The 22504-nt window shown below is 34.7% G+C and overlaps 1 protein-coding gene across 2 annotated transcripts in view; it reads right to left on the minus strand.

Annotated features, from left to right (window-relative positions):
• LOC106667230 (alpha-N-acetylgalactosaminidase) overlaps positions 1-22504 on the minus strand; it is a 108122-nt gene that overhangs the window by 37313 nt on the left and 48305 nt on the right. The window contains exon 1 of one of the 2 annotated variants that reach the window (XM_024226628.1): positions 17900-18284. The exons of the other annotated variant lie outside the window; for it this stretch is intronic. The gene's annotated coding sequence lies outside the window, so the exon portion shown is untranslated. Of the gene's footprint in view, positions 1-17899; positions 18285-22504 lie in introns of those variants that run through there. 2 annotated transcript variants of the gene reach the window in all.

The raw sequence follows: 22504 nt of genomic DNA on the forward strand, positions 1-22504 counted from the left end.
CTTCGGACACGAAGTAACATATACGCCTAGTTGTGGGAAAACACGAATATGAAGTTTCTTTTTCGGAGTGGAATAACTAGTTACAAATGCTCTCCTCTCCGTTGTAGGTACAAAATAGGATTCAAGGAAAGATCAGTTGGGTATAATAAAGTATAATAAATCGTCGGGTTTAAGGGATTGAGTCATTTTTCGCGGCAAATGCGCCTAAACCGAATAAATGCGGTTGTGATGAAATCGCAGCATTTCGTCCGTTTCGATGTTTAGAAAAGCAAAGCTTTGCACTGGCAACATTTAAAAATAGTCAGACATTTGATTCTAATAAATGTAATTAAAAAAAACAAAAAACTGGAATTTACTTTGTTTTTTGCCAAGCTTATTATATTGCTAACTTTTCAATTATTTTTATCAGCTTATGCTTAAGTTTATAAATAATCAGTTAATTATACAAATTTTTTCGAAATGAAAAATTTGTGTCACAGGTCATTTGGAATAAAACGGGGAGACGAAATGAGAAGTTTGTGGCCTGGGCGATTGAAGTCATGATAGCTCGAGTGATAGAGCAGCGGCGTATTTAGCCCAAATTCATGGGTTCGAATCACGCCTGTGACACAAATTTTTCATTTCGAAAAATTATGTATGTTAAACCAATTGTATGCGAAAAATATTAGCGAAATTAAATCGATGAATTGCAATTTTTGCTTTTGTAACATCGGCAATTCGCAAGTAAAACACAAATTCATAAAATAAATAAATCGTTCTTTCTTTCTTTTTTAATTGCACTATTGTAAGCGTTATTTGTTGATTCCGAGTTAGATCGATATTATTTGTTACAAAACAAGAGGAAAGTATTTTTAAGTGTTCCGCCTTGAGGCCAAACACAAAACCTCCACGGAAAGTAAAGAAGGAATTAAAATTATTTCCTTCCCTGTGCTTTATTTTAAAGGATTACTTAATTTCAGAGCTTATTTTTGTCCACTAAAAAGTTAAAGTCTAGGAAAAAGCAAAAAAAAAAAATCAATCCTGAAAAAACCTTACTTGTTATTTATGAATCCAATTTTTATTTAATTTAAATCAACCATCTAAATATACGTGTAGAAAATGAGGAATCGAAAATAAATTTGATAGGCAACATTGAGATTTGAACCCACGACTGTGTGCTGAATTTGGACGAAACGATTTGAAAGAAAGACAGATATGACAAACGATAGATTTGAATTTTGGATTTATGTAAGCTCAAATCCGCACATTTATGCAAATAAATGTACACATGAATTGAGCCTATCACTTCTCGCAGTCCACCGGCAATTTCAGCCTTTCTGATTTGCAATAAATCGCCGGCAGGTCTGGAGAATCATCCATTTCGTGTATTGGCAGTGCTGGGGTCAAACCTCGACCTTATCCGTTCAGCAAACGTAACAAGCAAAGCTCCCAGTGTCAACAGATATGCCAATTGGATCAGCCTTCCAAGACGCAAACCCATTTGCACTCTCGCTCACTCTTTAATACGTTCTTTCTTATTTACATATCAATCACTCAATTGGTGGTTAAACCTATTATATAACGAACCTAATTGAGGGTCGATGGGCACTCAACATTCCGCCATTGGCCTCTCACAATACACATTCACGCTAAGGAATACATTCACTCTCAACACAGGTTAGGGACACAAAACTGTAGACTATAAGAGAACCCTGTTTCCTCCGAACATCGGAACAAGGGTCCCAGATACGCGCACTCTATATGGAGCTAAGGAATGACACCCCTCAATCAGGAGGGACACATCGAACAACCCTTCTCTGCCTGCCGGATATATACCCGTGCCCATAAGTTACCGCTCCACCATGTAACCTCGCAATGCCTATTCTTAATCGGGTGAGGATGACCCTTCTGCTTTAAGTCAGATCCTCCGAGAGCCACATAACGACAATGGTCTTTATACACGAGAGCTTCTCTGCCGATCCAGCCCACGACGCTGCCAGTTTTAATCTTGTTTTTATTGCATTTTTACCGTTAGAGGACCAATCGCGATGGTTAAGTCTGGAGGTTGGCATGTCCTGGGCTTAGCCGCCTCGTCCGCCTTTTCGCTCCAGACCTATGGGTACACTAGCCACCGTTTTGCCGAGACGATAAAATAATTTTTAAATTCTTATAATTATTTTTTTACCCACTGGCGTTCAAATTACCAACAAAAACTTGGCTTATTTTTTAATTCAAAAAGAACAAAACACATCAAACTACATCTGTAGTTAATAAGGTACAATCACGTTTATAAAAAAACTCAAAAAGAAAGAATGATTAAATAATGAGTCCATTTTCTTATTTATTAATGCCATTATTCAATTTGTTGATGGACATTACTTGTTAAGTTTATTTGCTATTACTAATTCTTTGGAATATTTGCGAACATACAGAGCCAGATTGCATAGTATTTCTTTATTTTATTTTTTTTTTAACGAGGGTTCGAGGCAGCAGAGGTCATAATTATCAACGCTCGGGGTATCGGTTTAAAAAAAAAGGCCATTTATAAGTTGTCGGGCCGCTGGATTCGAACCCAGGACCTTCACCATACAGCATTGATCGCCGTGTGAACCGTTGCGGCCACCGACTCGCCCTGTACATTCTTACTTTTTTTATAATTTATTCTATGTATGGTCTTTCGTTAGCAATAAATTTAAGAAATGTCTGACAACGATCGCATTGTGTCGTGGTCTATATAATTCATACGATTTTCACGTCTACGCGAGTCACATAAGTCAAAATTAAATTTTGCAAGACACTTCGAGTGAAGTAACCTATTGTTTGCTAATCCGGATAAAACGGGAGGCTAATCGAGATTAATGATAGACGCCAGAAGACAAGCTCGTGTCACTGCACCTGCGAACATTTCGCAGTAACAGAAAGAGGACGTTGGTACCTTGCCGACCTTTGACATTTTCGCCTCAACGCGTTTACGTATTTACAATGCTAACATTCCTTAACTCCGACATCGCAACGAACACCGAACTGCCATGATGTAGCCACGTTCGGACTGAGTAAAATCGTGGGTCACTTTCCCTCGTCCACGCTATTTAATGAAAGTCAAAGGTTTAAGTTTGTTTATTCAATGGAGTGCCGTCGATTCCTAAAACGTTATATAACAAATTTTAAACATTCGACTTGTTTAAACTACAAACCCAACTTTAAATCTTGTTCATCTTTTCTTTTCTCGCGGACAAACGCTTTTATTTTTTCAATAAAACAGAGATTTTTCATTGTTAACATTTCGTGTTGTTGTTTATTATAAAATGGCGAATACATAAACCTCCAATACTTATCTGCACTGAATTATTTTTGGATTGAGATTACAAACATTAAATGTAATTATTTGGAGATCGTTTGATGGGTCTGGGGTGACGTAGGTTTAGAAAAACTAAACACTACACATTAAATATAATTTTTAAAGGCCTTTTTTTGTTCGCAATAATTGATTATTAAATAATTTCTATCATCGATAGTATACTGTATCATCCAGAACCACCGAGGTACCTTTTATAATGTTTCTACTGTATTATAGATTTTTTTAAATTAACCCTTTTTTAATTCAAATTAAACATTTGTTTAGTTTTTCAATTAACACGTTTTAACATTCAATTAACTGATTTTTATTTCAAATTAACTATTTATTTAACGCAATAATTTTTTTAATGAAAATTAAAAGTTATAGACAATTAAATATCAAATTAAATGAGTCTTCCATTATTAAATCGTGATTTTTTTCAAATATAAATACTGGGCTTTTATATAAAATATCATATGAACAAAAATTATAATTAAAATTTCGAATTAATTATTCAGAAATCGTGAGATGCGGTCTGGTGTGATGTAGGTTTCAGAAAAACATTTTCTTTATCGTGCCAACGTTTCGATCTTTATTGAGCCCTGAAGATGATCTCAATATATGAACTTTCAATATATGATTTCATATATGATGATGATATATTTGATATATGATGATATATTTGATATATGATGATGATTTCAATATATGAATATCAATAAGAAGATCTCATTTTTTTTCACATCCTACATGTATTTGTAAAATTTAAACAATGTTTATAAATCCCAAGCCCTGAAGATGATCTCAATAAAGATCGAAACGTTGGCACGATAAAGAAAATGTTTTTCTAATCCTACGTCACACCAGACTGCATCTCACGATCTCCGGANAAATTTTTGAGATTCTCATGAGCGAACAACATTTGATCTCTCTCTAGTAAAATTAGTTAACTAGTTAGTTAAATTGTTCACTCTAGGAAACTTTAGTAAATTGGTGGTTGGGGGAGGAACAAAAGTTAAATTGTTGGGATTCTCATGAGTGAACAAGATTTGATCTCTCTAGTCAAATTAGTTAACCAGTTAGTCAAATTATACAGAGAACAAAATTTGATCTCTCTAGGAAAATTAGTTAAGAACAAAAGCTAAACTTCCCCTATATATTCTGTATATTCCAGTTTATATTAAGGATTTTTTTTAACCATTATATAAAAGAAAAAATCTCTATTTCACTATTTCATTTAATATTATTTTTAATTTTAATTTTAATTAATGTTCATATAGTCATTTATATAACAAATATATTGGGTTGATAAATGCAGGTTTTCCTTTTCGCTTCATTTTAAATACCAATTGTGTTAACAAAACTAATCCATTACGCAAAGGGATACACATCATTTTAAACCCTATTTATCTCGCTTTCTTTCTCTTACAATCCTTTTAGTAAAAACATTTAATTCAGTCTGTTCAGAGCCTTCAAACAAAATGTATAAGAGCGATTTTCGGCAAATTTATTTCTTTGAATTGGAATTGAACTTGGGCGAAGTGCAGCGCAAACCGGTCGAAATGTTAATGAAATTTGTGAGCAAGGAACCATAATGAATCCACGCTGCAGCGTTGGTTTCAAAATTTCGATAACGGAGATTATGAACTCACGATTCTTACGCCGGTTAAAGGCAGCTGAAGCTGACCCCACAAAAACTACTCGAGTAATCGCGGAAGAACTTAGTATTGACCAATCCACAGTCGTTCGCCATCTGGAAGCTATTGGGAAAACAAAGAAGCTCGCCAATTGGGTTCCGCATGAGCTGAACGACCGCCAAAAGGATCGCAGGTATGAAATCTGTTCAGTGCTTTCCATACGGAAAAAAATATTTATTTCTCAGTAGTATAGTAACACTTGACGAAAAATGGATATTATACGACAATAGACAGTGGTATAGATAGTGGCTGGATAAGAGTGAAAAACCAGGGCACTTCGCAAAGCCGAGCTTACATCCAAAAACAATTATGGTCTCTGTCTGGTCGTCATCTGCAGGATTCCTCAATCCGGGTGAAACTGTCACTGCTGAAAAGAACTCTAATGAAATTAATGATATGGACCGAAAACTGCGACATTTATGTCCACCATTAATCAAAAGCGGCCTATCCTCCTTCACGACAACACACAGCCACACGTCGCGAAACGGATTCTGGCACTTCAGGCTTTACCACATCCACCATACTCACCGGATTATTCTCTTACAGATTACACCTTTTTTAAACATCTAAACAACTTTTTGTGCGAGAAACTGTTCAGAAGCTAGAAATACATTGAAAATGCATTTCGGGAGTTCGTTGATTCCAGAGACCCGAGTGTCTACTCTTTTGGGATCAATGCATTGGTTGTGCGTGGCAAAAATTTATAGATTCTAATGGAAGTTATTTCCATTAAATATATATATTTGAAGTTAAATTGTAGCTTATTTTTACTGAAATCCAAAACCTGCATTATTTTTGCATCAGCCCAATAGAACAGTGTTTTATATAGCCAATATTTATACTGTTAAAAAATCTTTATGTAGGGTATTGGTTGAAATAAAAAAGCTAGTGTCACAAGCGGGATTCGACCTCACGACTTTCAGCTAAATACGCCGCTGCTCTACCACTTGAGCTATCGTGCCTTAGATCCATTCGGACACCAACTTCCCTTCTCAACGACACCTTTTGAATTTTCCCTCCTTTTTGCCATTTTTCAAATGTCGTGTAATCAATTTGATTCTCGGCGACAGATGAAATGGCTTTAGTGAAGTATACTTCATTTTAAACTTATTAAATTCACTAGTTTCGTGGTCCGCTTGACCATTTAATATCTTACAATTAATTAAGGTTTTCAGTTGAGATAAAAAAGTCAATGCCACGAGCGGGATTCGAGCCCACGACCTTCAGCTAAATACGCCGCTGCTCTACCACTTGAGCTATCGTGTCTTCGATCCATTCGGACACCAACTTCCCATGCGAACCTACCTTTCGAATTTTCCCTCCTTTTTGCCATTTTCCAAAGTTGACATGAAAAGTTGGTGTCCGAGTGGATCCAAGTCATGATATCTCAAGTGGTTGAGCAACGGCGTATTTAGACGATGGTCGTGAGTTCGAATCCCGTTTGTGACACTAGGTTTTTCATTTCAACCAATACCTTACATAAAGATTAACTAATTGAAAGAAGTTATTTGACCAACCGGACCGCGAAATATAATGGCTTTTAAAAAAAGTTGAAATTAGAGTAAAAGAATATCTTGTTATTACATTTACAATAATTGTGTATAAAGTTTAATTTTAACTGTAATTAATTTTTATACGGTTTTTAAAAGTTTGTATATTGTTTTAAACAAGGCGTTAATTTGAAATTAAAAACGGTTAATTAGAAATTGGAAAGGATTAATTTGAAACTAAAAAAAGATCATTTGAAGTTAAAAAGTGTTAATTTGACGGAAAAGATATGTAAGGGAGATTTTAATATAAACCTAAAATCCGTACTCTAATTTTTGAATCTATTTCGTAATTTTAAGACAATTAGTCTAGTCAGGGTATTTTTTGAAATATGCGTTGTTACCTGATGAATTTCTCTTATTGGAGTACTGGTATAAAAGAAATATGTTTTATTCATGACGAAGGCGGGCAAACGTCCGATCAATTGTGACCAACGCATATTTCTTTCACTCTCGTTGAAGTCCCCTAAAAGACTTTCGTTCCAAGACCGGCTCTCGAAAGGCAGGCAATTCTTCCGTTGTCGACCGATACGAAAGTGCAAGCATTTGTAATTCCGTCGCCATTCAACCTCTTCAACCTCGTTTTTTCAGCCCTGGAATTCTTATGATGACCCAATTTGATATGATACACCGATTTAACCGACCAGAATAAAAATAATATTATATCATGCTATAATAACAGAGAGAAAATACTTAAACAATTTTCTCTAGGAAACATTCAGTGCAGTTTATGCCGTAAATATGATGTATATTTGAGCGTAAAAAAGTTATAATTATCAAGGTAATTGATAGCTTAAAATACTAAAATTCTTTTATACACATGTTCCGTATTAAGGAAAAATTAAGAAAATAAAATTTACAACAAAGTCACACAAAAGCTCATGGGTCCCCTGTTCCGAATTTTGCTCTATATGGAACTTATAGTTTTATTGTTAAGAGTGAATGTATTTATTGACGTGAATAGTAGTGTGATACACGCCGACAGCGGAATATTGAGTACCCCATCGACCCTCAATTAGATTAGGCATATAATAGGGTGATGGAGGAATATCGAGCATTCCACCAGCTTGGTGAATAGAATGCAAATAGGAAAGAACGTATTTAAGAGTGAGTAAGAGAGTGAATAAGTTTGGATTTAGGAACTGATTGCGTTGGGTGCTGAAATGACCTAGCTGTTGACAGCACCCGGAGCCCAACCTTGGTGGCTGGACGGTCCAGACCGAGGTCTGACCCCGGACTTCCACAACCCGGGGTGGGTGAATTTCGTTTGCGGTGATTTATTTTAAATTACAAAAGCTGGAATGGCCGGTGGACGGCGAGAAGCGATACTCAACTATGTACATGTGTGTGTATATATGTACATACATGAACAGATTTGAGCTTATATAAATCTAAAGTTCAAAAAGCCAAAGCTCATGAGAATACAGTGATGCATCATATATGTTAGGCTGCCCAATTAAAATCTAAATCTTGGCTAAAACCTAAATTAAATTAAATGAATATTTGTATGGTAAGTTGTTTTGAGGACTACAGAGTTTTGAACCTGCAGTTTCGTCGTTGACGATCATCCTGGTTCAGCTAGGCTGGCTGTTTTTTGTCAGTCAGGCGCGTTTCTACTGTTCGCCCTCTTCAGTGATGTATTTATAATTAATAGGTAAAAGTAGAATTTAATTTTTACTATGACCGATTGGCGATTACATCATCGTCATCAGTTCTTTTCAAACTATTAGAAATACAGTAAATTTATGTTTTAGTTTTCATAGAAAAAAAATCTTGGGACTGTTTTAATTATAAAATCTTAATAATGTCAAAGAATAAAGAAATATTTATCAAAAGATACGTACGTCATTGTTTTATCGTTTTTCCATATCATACATTCTGTTAGTTCTTTTATTTGAACATTATTACAATTTTTTTCAAATATTTATTTTGAATAGTTTCAATTAATTAAGGTTTTTAGTTGAGATAAAAAATTCAGTGTCACGAGCGGGATTCGAACCCACGACCTTCGGCTAGATACGCCGATACAATACCACTTGAGCTATCGTGACTTCGATCCACTCGGACACTAAAATAGAATTTTAAGAATTTTAATTAGAAAATTTTAAAATCGAAGTCACGATAGCTCAAGTGATAGAGTAACGGCGTATCTAGCCGAAGGTCGTGGGTTCGAGAATCCCGCTCGTGACACTGAATTTGTTATCTTAACTAAAATCTTTAATTAATTGAAAGATATTAATTGGTCAAGCGGACCACGAAAACTAGTGAATTTTGAATAATGGTTTATTAGCCCCTTATTTTGTTCATTTGGTAGGAAATGAACGAATTGGTAGGATATGAATACCAAAAATAAGACAAGTTAACATAAACATTTAATGTAAGTGCAATAGATATAAAGAAAAAAGAAAAGTTTTTAAAAAAATTAGACATAACCTGCTATATAGGATATAAATAATTTTTAATATTGTTTTAAGTAATTATTCAGAAGTCGTGAGATGCGGTCTGGTGTGATGTAGGTTTCAGAAAAACATTTTCTTTATCGTGCCAACGTTTCGATCTTTATTGAGATCATCTTCAGGGCCTTGTGTTGTCTGCGGTTACTATTAACGGTCACTAATCACCACACATTTCTACAAGAGAAGAACGAAGAACATGGGATTCTATGAACAAATTTCAACTACATACGGACACGCAGCTAAAAGTATTCTGAAGGACATCGCCAACAATGAGAAGAAACTCGCATCGGCTATCAACCAGAGAACGTTTTTGCTGAAATGCAGACAACACAAGGCCCTGAAGATGATCTCAATAAAGATCGAAACGTTGGCACGCTAAAAAAAAATGTTTTTTTTGAAACCTACATCACACCAGACCGCATCTCACGATTTCTGAATAATTATCAATTAACGGTCACTAATCACCACACATAGTTTTATGTATTGAACAGTTAAAAAATATTTAGAAAATAACAAATAAATAATATTTAAATGTTAAATATGTAGTATTGTCATTTTTTGAAAAATGTAATTGGAAGTATATTTAGTATTTTAATTTTTTTTAAATTGTAATATGTTATAGCTTCAACGAAACACTTGAAAAAGATGTTACCAATCGAGCGTCGAAACTAGTAGTGTATTTTATAATAAATAAGGGGCCGATAAACCAATATTCAAAATAAATATGTAATAGAAACCTTAGCATAATTCAACGAAACGATTTATAATTTTTCATGAAATTTAAATAACATGCGGTCATGGTTTCGATTCCCATGTTGCTACTGGAATTTCCCTCTCGATTCCACATACGTATAGGTAGAGGAATATAATTAAATTAATAAACACTATATTCATAAATAGGTATTAGGTTTTTTTAAATAGAAGTTTTAGTTTTTTTTTATAAAGAAAAGAAGTGGGCGAAAATAAGCACTAAAAATAAGTAATCATTCAAAGATTTTCCGAAGCAGGTTTGAGGCTGATTTTATATTCATCATATCAGTACATTTATACATTTATTTTCAATAAATTATATTTGAGAAAAGAATGCCTAAGTAGATTTAATAGAGTGAAAGTTTAGAAATACGTAGAAATACGCTAGAGTTGAAAACTAATCGAAAGAAAAGTATAGAAATAGCGATATTGGAGTTTTAATACGTTTCGTACTTTCTACTGCTATTTATCTATAGTGTGTTATGCTAAATTCTATCGTTAATTAAATCAGCATCTACATGTTGTTTTTGTATTTGTTGGAAAATAAAATAGGCAGGAATTCGAATTGCAATTTTGGCGTATCGTCAATGTATTTTGGCTTCACTTTTCATTTCAATTAATGGTTTACAGTTGGTCAACGGTTGTTTATAGTAGTAAATTTCTATAAATATTTTGACTGAATTTTTTTAGTGTAATTGCAAAATTATTTTTCCGACGTGTATTCCCGATTATCCTCGGTATTGTCGCTTCAAGCCCAGGATTTCGAAACAATGCCAAACAGACGCACCCCAGAAACTAAAGGTGAATCACCAAAACATGACGAAAAAGCCATTTTTCTAATTAATGCCAATTAGTGAATTTAATGATTAAAAATGAAGTATACTTCACTAAAGCTCTCCGTGGCCATTTCATTTGTCGTCGAGAATCCAACCCGATTACACGACATTTGAAAAATGGCAAAAAGGAGGGAAAATTCAAAAGGTGCGGTTGAGATGGGAAGTTGGTGTCCGAGTGGATCGAGGTCACGATAGTTCAAGTGGTAGTGAAGCGGCGTATCTAGCCGAAGATCGTGGGTTCGAATCCCGCTCGTGCCTTTGACTTTTTTATCTCAACTAAAAACATTAATTAATTGTAATAGTATATAATGTTGTTGTTATATGAGTTGCAAATTCATTATCTCTTTTTGATTAGTATTGTCCTCAATTTCGAAAGAAAAAAGCACGAAAAATCGAGATATTACTTTTTTCTGCCGAATTAGCCATTTTAACTTCCATTTAACCTCTCTTAATTTCAGATTAACCCTTTCTTAACATCAAGAAAACCTAGGTGATAAAACTAAAAGGTTTTGGAGAAATCCGTTGAAAGCTAAGTTTAAGTAAAGAGAACTTTGATATGGTGATTCTAAACTACTATTTCCAAACCTAGAGACCAGCAAATTTCCGAAAACGTACTCCATTTAATATCCTTTTTAGCGGTGTAAATTCTTTTTTAATTACTTTCTTCAAAGATGAAGAAATTGATGGAGGAAAGGAAAAAACCGTGGCTGACAGATTGGTAAGGTGGGAAATAAAAAAAAACTTAAGGAAATTTTGATTGAATTTATTAAACTTTTTTTTCATTTGGGTTCGAAACCGAAATAGTGCAAATGTTTACTTATTTACCAACACGACTGCAACTTTGATTAAAGAATTATTGCATTATTATTCTCTGAAATAAAAGAGTTTTAAGATTCAAAACGGTTTTACTTATTTATGTGGTATTTTGCTAACACTGTGGCTACTTTTTCTAATGAAGAATATACATCTTATGTATGGGTTTTGCTGCATCGCGTCGAAAATACACTGCGGAGGGCGGAGAGCATTTCGAATCAAAAATTAAAAAACGTTTAACAAATTCATTCAAAATTTCCTTAAGTGTTTTATTTTTTATTATTATTAATCGTTCCACCTTACCAATCCTTCAACCACGGGTTTTTCTTTTCCTTCATCAATTTCTTCATCTTTGAAAAAAGTAATTAAAAAAGGAATTGCGTCCCTAACAAAGATATTAAATGGGGTACATTTGCTGAAATTTTCTGGTTTTTAGGTTTGGAAATAGTAGTTTAAAATCACCATAGCAAATTTTTCAACTTTGAAATAAAATATTTTTCAAAGTTCTCGCTACGAAAACGCTTATTGCACGAACGTTTATAAGTTTAATATTGAGCTTATTGGAAATTTAACGTAGTTTTCAATGGTATTAACAGATTTGTCCAAAATCTTTTAGTTTTAGAGTTATCATTGTTTATTTGAAGCATGGTCGTGAAATCTTAAAAAATGAGAAAACAGTGGATAAGTCCGAAACTGCTGAGATTCGGAGCTTAGCTAATTAGGATTCTTTTTGGTTACATTTCGATTATATAATCTACTGGCAAAGTTTGTAACACGAGTAGCCGAACACCCTAAGAGCCTAATTAATTTATATATATATGTTATTCGGCTCTTAGAAGATAAGAAAATTAATTACCATTAAAATATTAAAATTAGGTTTAAAAACCAAATATTTTTCTTTTAATATTAATATTAATTTAAATATAAAATAATTGGGCTCTTAACAACACGACTTCCCACATATTCAATTTAATATGGTTTTTAAAAACCCAATTATTTTGTATTAAACAAAATCTCAAATACGAATTTAAATGCTTATATTTTCCCACCATTTTCATTTTCACTTTGAAGTTCCATTGAGCTAACAGTGAGCTCTGAAGACTGACCAGGGACGTGGCGCGAAATGCAATAACAATTAAAATATTTTGCATAAAAATATATGGTATGCTTAGTTTAAAAAAAAAATAAATAACGAAAAATTCTAGATTGAAATGAAAAAGGGTTAATTTGGCGGAAAAGGGGTAATTTAACGAAAAAAGCCATAGAGTCATAGATGTAACGAATCGTGGGAAACTGAAAAGGCATATGGCTGACATTTAGAAATTATTTACATCATCTCGTTTTTATGACAGCCACCCGGTTGACGTAAGTGACCATTTACACTAGCTGTCAAATTATGAAACGTACAATTGACAACCCGTTGTCGCCGTAGATCGTTTATATATTATTTATGTATTATGTACAATTTTACTATAGAACCTTGGCGATGGGTACCTATCGAATAAATGTGTAACTTTTTAAAGCGTTCAATGATGATTTTCTCCTTTGGTTTTTTTCTTTTGTCCATTTCTAGCGCTAGTTAGTTTCAGTCTAATTCTTAATATTATAGATATAATGCTATATTATAATATCATATTGTATTTTTGTATATATTTGTGTTTTTGTATGTAAAACCGAGATCACGTGATACCACTGAAAAGTTCTTTGTGTTTAAATGTCTGAATGCAAATAGCAAAAGTTGTAGTCTCTTACCATGTTTAAATTTTGTATTGTTTTGACAGCCAAGAAAATGTCGATAACGAAGAAACAATTAAACTTACATACTGACAGCTTATGAAAAACCTAGTGCTCGAGGTAGGCGAAAACTGAGCCATTACGGCATTATATCGTCGTTGGCGATAAATGAGTATTCTTTTTTTTAAAGGACTATGCACTTTTGGATGAAACGAGACAGTGCTTATATTAGTACAAGCGATTTTGAAAAGATGTAATTTCCTAGAGTGGTTTTGTACTGTTCCCGTAAATGGTATCTATGCTGTTATCGCACGTCATTATCTGTTACATCGACAACTTGGAAAGCATAGTGATTTCGAGCGTGACAAAAGAGAAGAAATTATTGAAGAAATAAACCCGAAATTAATTAAATACGGCCTTTGTTCTTGAAAAGAGAGGAACAATTTATTCTTCACAGTGGTCGAAACAAGGACGGGCACCATTGGTCAAGGTGAGCTTTCTGATCGGACTTTGTCCGCCGCCCACCTCCTTTATTTACGGCCAACCAACAAACCTGCAAATTAAACTGTTCAAATGCCATGTATATACGCCAATCTAAATACACTATTTTCCTCAAACAATCTGTCCATACCAATAAATAGAAAATAATTTATGCCACATTAGCAATGAATAATGCGCGCATTACGAAAATATGAATAAAAATTACACACGAGATAGTACAAAACATTACAATGATATAAACAATAGTAGGCATAAAAGCTATTAGCTACTTTTCGTTTGTATAAGATTTGATTTTATAATTTAAGATAATTAGAAAACTTGTCACGTACACGTTGCTCCAGGCACAAATTTTCAAAGTTTCATAGAATATTTCGTAGCTTTATGACTTAAAATTAATTATATTTCCTCCTTTGTCGTTTTAATGTATTTACTTTCAAGATTAAGCCTTCTGTTAGACAACTAGTTCACAAAGATCACAAAACGGTTTAATTTTAGAATTTGGAAGTTTTGTTGTGAACCAGTTTTTTTGAAAATTATCCCGACAATTCGTACAACTCTTCGATAATTTGTGATTTGGAAAGAAATTGAAATAATGGGCACAGTTCATGACATAAAATCATCCAACGGAGCCACGATCGCCCATATCACGACGTTTTGAAATCCCCAAAGAAATGTCCGTAACTATTATCCGATTTCTGTCATACCAGAATCGTGGCGATGGAATCTGTACAAAAATGCTTGAGACGAAACAACAGTTAGGCAATAGAAACAAGTGAATGAAGATTTTTGCAAAATAGAAGTGTAAAACAAAGAGCGCTATTCATCACTTATTTGGGCAACACTGTAGGTAACACTGATTCTGGGAAAAGGTTTAGTGCGTTGAAACGTTGTTTTGGTGTGAATCAAAAATTTTTTATATCGTAGGAATTTACTGTATTTGATTTATTAACAAGAATTGCTGTTTGGGGCAGAAGTATTTTGTATTAAACAAAATCTCCAATATGAATTTAAATGCTCATATTTTCACATATTTCAATTTTCACTTCGGAGTTCCATTGAGCTAAATAGTGAGCTCTGAAGAGTGACCAGGGACGTGGCGCGAAATGCAATAACAATTAAAATATTTTCCATAAAAATATATGAAATGTTCAGTTTAAAATAAATAAATAACCAAATTTCTACAATGAAAATAAAGAGGGTTATTTTGAGGGGGAAGGAGGTAATTTAACGAAAAAAGTCATAGAGTCATAGATGTAACAAATCGTGGGACACTGAAAAGGCATATGGCTGACAGTTAGAAATTATTTACATCATCTCGTTTTTATGATAAAATGTCCAGCCACAAGGTATAGAATCTCTACAAAAATGCCTGAGACGAAACAACAGTTATGGAATGGAAACAAGTGAATGAAGATGTTTACACACCATCGCTTTGCAAATTAGAAGTGTAAAACAAAGAGCACTATTCATCACTTATTTGGGCAAAACTGAAGATAACGCTGATTCTGGGAAAAGGTTGTTTAGTGCATTTACGTTTTCCTGGTCAATTGACCCAGTTAGTTCTTTCAATCAATTAATTATTCTTTATATGTAAGGTCTTGGTTGAGATAAAAAATTACTGTCACGAGCGGGATTCGAACCCACGAACTTCGGCTAAATACGCCTCTTCTCTACCACTTGAGCTATCGTGACTTCGATCCTCTTCGATTCGAACGGTTGTAGGTTGAGATGGAGAGTTGGTTCCATAGGGGATCGAAGTCACCATAGCTTAAGTAGTAGAGTAGCGGCATATTTAGCCGAAGGTCGTGGGTTCGAATCCCGCTCGTGACCCTGACTTTTTTATCTCAACCAAGATCTTACATAGAAAGAATAATTAGTTGTTTATTGCGTTGATACGTTGTTTTGGTGAAAATCACCACTTTTTTATATCATACGAACTTACTGTATTAGATTTGTTAACAAGAATTGTTGTTTGGGGCAGAATCTGCCAATGGTTCAACCTAAAGAGGATTGTATGTATTAGTCAGTAAACACCCTAGTAGGTCCCGTAGTAGAATGGGCCCACAGTTTCTCTGCCTGTCGTAAGAGCCGACCAAAAGAGCTTCTTCCTCACATTTGCCCCAGTGAGGAAGAGTGGCCTTCCCCTCTCCATAATTGTCTCATTTTCCCATACCTCTCACATCGTTTATTTTTATCTTTCCTTCTCATCTCTCCTTTCCCTTATCCTTCGCCACACCCCCAATTTTCCTCCCAACCTGGCCGTAGTAATAAAAGGCTATGGAAAGGTACTCTGAAAAAAAACCAACCGTGTAAAATAAATATGAAGTTAACCTTAAGATGCAGGGGGGTGCGCGAGCAGGGCCTGGGGCGTCGTCATCGAGCGAAAGCAATGTCACGATAGTGGAACACTTGGCCCTCGTGACACAAAATGTTCAACTGTGCAAAAGCGATACGGAAGGCCGGATTCCGGCTGGAGATTGACACAGAATCTGTGATACCTCAGCCCCCCCAACGACGGTGCGAATGGCGGTACCGCCGCTGGTGTAATGAACACGTTGAGCGTAACAGACCGCGTAATACCAAAGAATGAGTGGAAACTAGCTTCTTTTAAAGGAAAAGAGCGGAAGCCCGCTTCCCAGAGTGAGACAGTTGTGACTATAGTCATATCCACCAGCATCCCCAACGTCACCAGCTTTGAAAAAAAGCAAAGAGCAAGAGGATGAAGATGACAAAAATATGTCGGATGTCATGACAAAATACAAAATCAATTTGAATATAAACTTTTAAAATGTTGAAACTACTATTAAAAAATAATGAAAGTAATACGAAGTAAACATAAAAGACACTTTGGTACAAAATTTAACATAAAAAACAAAACAAAAAGCATTAAATATTTTGTACCAAGGAGTCTATTATGTTTAATTTCAAAGAAAACAAAACATCTAAAAATTAAATTAAATGTTCAAATTGTCCACCTTATTGAAGAATGTAAGCCAAAGAAGTACATTTTGAACAATATATTTAATTTTTAGAAAACTTTTTGTTTTTTCTTACGTTCCTTTTTTTATCAAAGAGCCTTTTATGTTTACTTTCTAAGAAAAAGCAAACAAAATCTAAAAATAAATGTCCAAATTGTCCACCATATTTAAGAATGCAAGCCAGAAAAGGTTTTGGACATTATATTTAATTTTAAAAAACTTTTTGTTTTTTTTCTTACTTTCTGTTTTGCACCAAAGAGTCTTTTATGCTTACTTTCAAAGATAAAACAAACCGCATCTTAAAAATAAAATTAAATGTTCAAATTGTCCACCTTACTTAAGGATACAAGCGAAAGAAAGTGGTCATTTTGAACATTAGTAATTTAATCTTTAGAAGTGTTTTTTTATTTTTTCTTATATTCAATTGTGTAGCACAAAGTCTTTTTGTTTGTTTTTTATTGCTATCATTATTCTTAATAGAAGTTTTAAAATGCAAAATCTGAATGACAGTATTTTTAATCGATTATAGCCAAAAAGTCAAATTTTGTATAAATCGAACGTTAATTTTACATATTAAATTCATTTAGACTTCTTGGTCTGATTGACCAAATAACTTCTTTCAATTAAATAATCTTTATGTAAGTATTGATTGGGATAAAAAGCCAGTGTCACGAGCGGGATTCGAACCCACGTCCGTCGGATAAATACGCCGCTGCTCTACCACTTGAGCTATCTTGACTTCGATCCACACGGACCCCAACTTCCCATCTCAACCCCACCTTTCGAATTTTGAAAACTGGCAAAAGGAGGGCAAATTCGAAATCGTGTGGATCGAAGTCAAGATAGCTCAAGTGGTAGAGCAGCGGCGTATTTAGCCGGAGGTCGTCGGTTCGAATCCCGCTGGTGACACTGCCTTTTTTATCTCAACCAATACCTTACATAAAGATTAATTTTACATTCGAGATAATTGACCATTAGAAATTCAGTAGATACACATAAAGCTCATGGATAGGGGCAAGGTTTCTGTAAGCGCCAATGTGTCAGTATTTACAGAACCAAGAAAATCACAAACCTATTATACTAAGTTTGGAAACTTTTTGTGCAAAAAATTTATCTCTAAGCGATTTTGCATTTTGTTTATTTAGGGTTACAATAAAAAAAAAGGATGCCAGAGGTTTTTCAATGCTTTTTGCACTGATGCAACCATATTTACTGTAGGTTGATAACCTGAAATGTGAAATATCTCTAATACAATTTTGGATAATACATACTTGTTAGTCCAATTTGACATGTGGGATTATCTCCTGATGTAGGGACGTCTAATAATTCTCTATTTGACGTAAATTGACGCGGTGACTCATTACAATAAGAGCCCGGTTTCGAATCTCAGTGGCCATGAATTTCAACTGAAGCCAACCCGTGTAAAAAATGTATTGTTACAAATAAAAATACATTGCGGTTTAAAAAATAGTTACATATGTTAATTTAACGAGCATGAGCACGTGTGCAAAGAATTCGAGAAAAAAAAATTATTCGGCCAACAGTGCAGTACGTATAAGCTACGAAAATCCACAACATTAGTGAGACCGTTTAAAATGAAATATTCTACGAGCGAGTAAAACAGTAATTATATCGTGCTACTTTCTAAAAATTTTTATCACGATTCGTTAATAATTTCACTTTCACTGTTCATCGAATGGGCGAGTTGGCTAATGCAATAATGTAATTATGAAAGGGGGCGATGTTTTCTGATACGTCTATCTCATTCTCTAGTCGCCAATTTTGTTTTGGAAAAACATTATTTCTATATTAATTATGTCTGCTTTTAAGCTTATTTTTATTTCAATTTCTAAAAATTCTGAAACAAAAATTTTTTGACCTTTTTCGTAAACGTCGATTTTTGTGGATTTCATTCTTTTTGAATGCAAAGGAAATTTACATTGAAAAATGTTTTCTTATTGCTTGAGAACGTTTTACGTAATCTTACCAAATCGACTATTTTTATTTTATTTTATTAGCTCGACAACAACATAAAGTTGCCCAATTCATTCGATTAACTGCGAAATGTACTGTGGATTGAACAATAAAAAGATAAGGGGATTTTTCAAAAGATCTCGCCTGCAAAGAAAGTGCGTTTACAATTGTCTCTACAACTTTGCTCCTTTTTTTTATGCAGTTGTTTTTCTTTGGTCTGTTTACTTGCTCAGTTTTGTATGAGAAAATTGGTTTGTGTTTATTGATTGTATATACTAGAAAATCTAAAATTTGTAATATATATATCGGGTTCATACATTTTACACCTTGATTGCATGTTCTTCTCGGTCTTACCTGCAAAACATAAAAAAGACTGTTAAAACTAAATAATAAAATTCAATATAATATTAAGAACATAGTCGTGTATATTCTAACTTGTCATTTTTATAATTTAAAAAATATCACGAACGTGTATGTTAGACATTCCTTCTCTGACGAACATTCTCTCTCTCTCTCGCTCCCGCTCTCTCCCCCCTCTCTCTCCCTTTCTCCCCCTCTCTCTCTCTCCTCTCTCCCTCCCTTTCTCCTCTCTCTCCCTCCCGCTCTCTCTCTCCTCTCTCCCTCCCTTTCTCCTCTCTCTCACTCTCTCTCTCCCTTTCTCCTCTCTCCCCCGCTCTCTCTCTCCCTCCCNGTCTCTCTCTCTCTCTCTCTCTCTCTCTCTCTCTCCCTTTCTCCTCTCTCTCCCTCCCTTTCTCCTCTCTCTCCCTCCCGATCTCTCTCTCCTCTCTCCCTCCCTTTCTCCTCTCTCTCCCTCCCGCTCTCTCTCTCTCTCCTCTCTCCCTCCCTTTCTCCTCTCTCTCCCTCCCGCTCTCTCTCTCTCTCTCCCTCTCTCTCTGACTCATTCTCTATCGTTCTCTAGCTCTATCTCACTATCTCACTCAGCCTTGCTATCTCACACACAAACACAAAATTATTAAACCATCCTTGTAAGACTTGTTGAAATTACTGTTTCAAATCTCTTTTTTTACGAGGGTTTGCAGCAGAGGTCATATAAACCCTCAGGGTGCCGGTGTTTTTGAAAAAAAGCCCATTTACAAGTATGTCGGGTTCGAATGCAGGGACGCTGGATCCGAACCCGGGACCCTTACCTTACAGTGATGAGCGCCGCGTCAACGCCTAAGCCGTTGCGGCCACCGACGCCCCTTTCAAGTAATTAGTAAGTATACTTTCGCAATGACGTTGAATGATTGTTCTCATACAGAAATTTTAGCTGGTAAGTTTGTTTTGTTGTAGAACTCAAAACAAAAAACAATCTAGTTTTAGTGAAACATGTGCGATGTGTCGATTTTGGGTTCTCAAAACTTCAAGTATCGGACTATTAAATTGTATCTTTTTAAAAACATAGTTCCTGCTCATAGCAATTTTTTTTCAACGATCCGGATTTCGAGCTTATAGCTCATCATCATGTTGAAGGAGTTGTACAACCACGTCTCTCGACATAGATTGCATGATTGAGCACCCCGGTTCCCCGGCCATCGCTACGATCTAATGAGAACCTGCTTTTTAATGCCGCTCAATTATCACGTGCGAAAAACGAAAATTATAACTGTGAGTAGGAACTATCTTTTTGAAAAGATTGAACAAAACACTCACTCCACCATTTATCATTTTTATTAAATTGTATGTGCGATAACGCCAAACCGATCTATTATGGCAATGTGTGTCAATAGCAATTGGATTGGACTCTGTCTGTCCTATCCGTATCGGTCTCCCTCTGTCATTTTTCGTATAAAGGAGTTAGTTTCTTCGATTTAAGGAAAAAAGCGAGAACACGCAACAAATAAAGCGAAGAAATCAGGCGGTGACGGGAAAGATAAACAGTGTTGGAAAATGTACCATCAAACAGGACAGATACTGTACAGACACAAATTCACGGTTATTCTGGAAGGATCTACAAACGGCATCGAATGAATCGCAAAAATTGATCGCTGCCACGTTCAATGTGTGTACTGTACTTATATAACAGACCGACCCTTTAAAAGAAATACTTCCTGCCGTTTTGAACAATTTTTATCCACCTTTTGTACTCTTACCGTAAAATATCGATCGGGTGACTAAGTGCTCCAAAAAAAGCTAGTAGAGCGATCAAGGAAAAGAATCGAACGGTTTCAAGATCATGAAAAAAAAGACTTAATTCGCCCAATTTCTGAAGGTGTCTTCCAAGTGTTACAAATATTTACAGCTCCTGGTATGGATGTACCCGGACATTTCTCGTCGTTAGAAAGACACGTTTTAAAAAGAAACCTTCCCCCTGGAGGGAAAACCTTTGTAATAACAGTGTACGTTTAAAAATGCCTGTCGATGTGCAGCACGGATGTCTCGAGATCTACGACATAACGTCCTAGAGAAAACGTATAATAAACGAGAGGCCACGGATTTCCATTCTTGGTTTTGCATTTTCTCAGGAATTAACAATCAATAATGGTTTGAAGGAAAAATGTTACATTCGAAAGAGATCGTTTATATACGTTTAGATAGATATTTTAAAAGGGATAGTTGATTTTTCTTTAAGTCATACTAAGTACTAATTTATAGTAAATTTACCTTTTTAACTACAGTTATTGTTTTCAGGCAGAACTGCCATTTTGCACCTTTTGAAATTCACCCCGAACGGTTGTCACTCCCAGATGATCTGACCCTTGGGTCTATACCACTGGGAGTTCTCCTATCCCGTTGTGCGGCTGGCTTATATCCCGACATTGTTTCGGCCGGGGACCGACACCCCCTGGACTTTTCCGGATATACTAGACCTCCACGATCTGGCGAACTTGGCCAAGTACCCGCAAACAGAATTTGTAAGTAAAAAAGGGTTAATTTGAAATTAAAAAGGTTAATTTGAAGTTAAGAAAGATTAATTCGATATAAAAAAGAACTACGTTGAATTAAAAAATATTAATTTAAAATTCACATAGTNAAAATTAATTTGATGTAAAAAAGGACTAAGTTGAAGTAAAAAAAGGTCAATTTAAAATTCACATAGTTTGCTTTGAAGTTAAGAACTTCATTTGAAATTAAAAAGAGTTCATTTGACAGAAAAAACTATATTAAGATTCTAAACTGCCATATGAAAATTAATTCAAACGAAAAGTTATATAAAGGGAAATATGAAAACAAATGGTTCTTTTATTAATTCGAGATTATTTCAAAATATAAAACAATTGGTCTATAAAGCAAGTATTTTCTATTTTTTTGAAATTTCAAATTAATACAAGAATCATTTGATTTTTATATTTCATTTTATATAGTTTCTGGGTCCGGTGTTCCGCATTTTGAAGGTTATTTTTATTGTATATAGTTAATTTCTATTTGTTTTGTTTGGGTGTGCGTATTTATAAGTGTGAGTGGTAAGGGACGAAATGTAGCCTTACCATCGCCCTTCCAGCAGAGTGTGTATTTAAAGTTGATGGTTGAATTTTTGTAAAAGTACCCATCGACCCTAATTTAGATTAGATTATTAATACCGTGTGTAGGTCAATGAAGGAATATCAAATACTCCACCGACTAATCAGAATGAGCTCAATGTAAGAATGTATTTATTTGTATGACTGGCTTATCAAATTTAATTAGTATAAGGGTAGATTATAGTTTGCTTGGGTTTAAGACTGATTTAACCTAGCTGGCGAAAAACCCCGTTGGTTGGGAATCGACGATCTCCTGGGCATCCGGCTTAATAAGGACACTAGCGACCCAGCCACATAACAGGATGGGTGAACTCCCTAATGTATAGACCCTAGGGTCAGCACATCAGGAATCCATGAAAGTCCAGTGTAAACAAATTATGAACAAATCATGATATAAATTGATATGTTTAAAAAACATTTTAAATAAAAAAAAGTCTGCAT

Source organism: Cimex lectularius, unplaced genomic scaffold (assembly GCF_000648675.2).
Source record: "Cimex lectularius strain Harlan isolate CLEC.00 unplaced genomic scaffold, Clec_2.1 scaffold118, whole genome shotgun sequence".
Classification (NCBI taxonomy): domain Eukaryota; kingdom Metazoa; phylum Arthropoda; class Insecta; order Hemiptera; family Cimicidae; genus Cimex; species Cimex lectularius.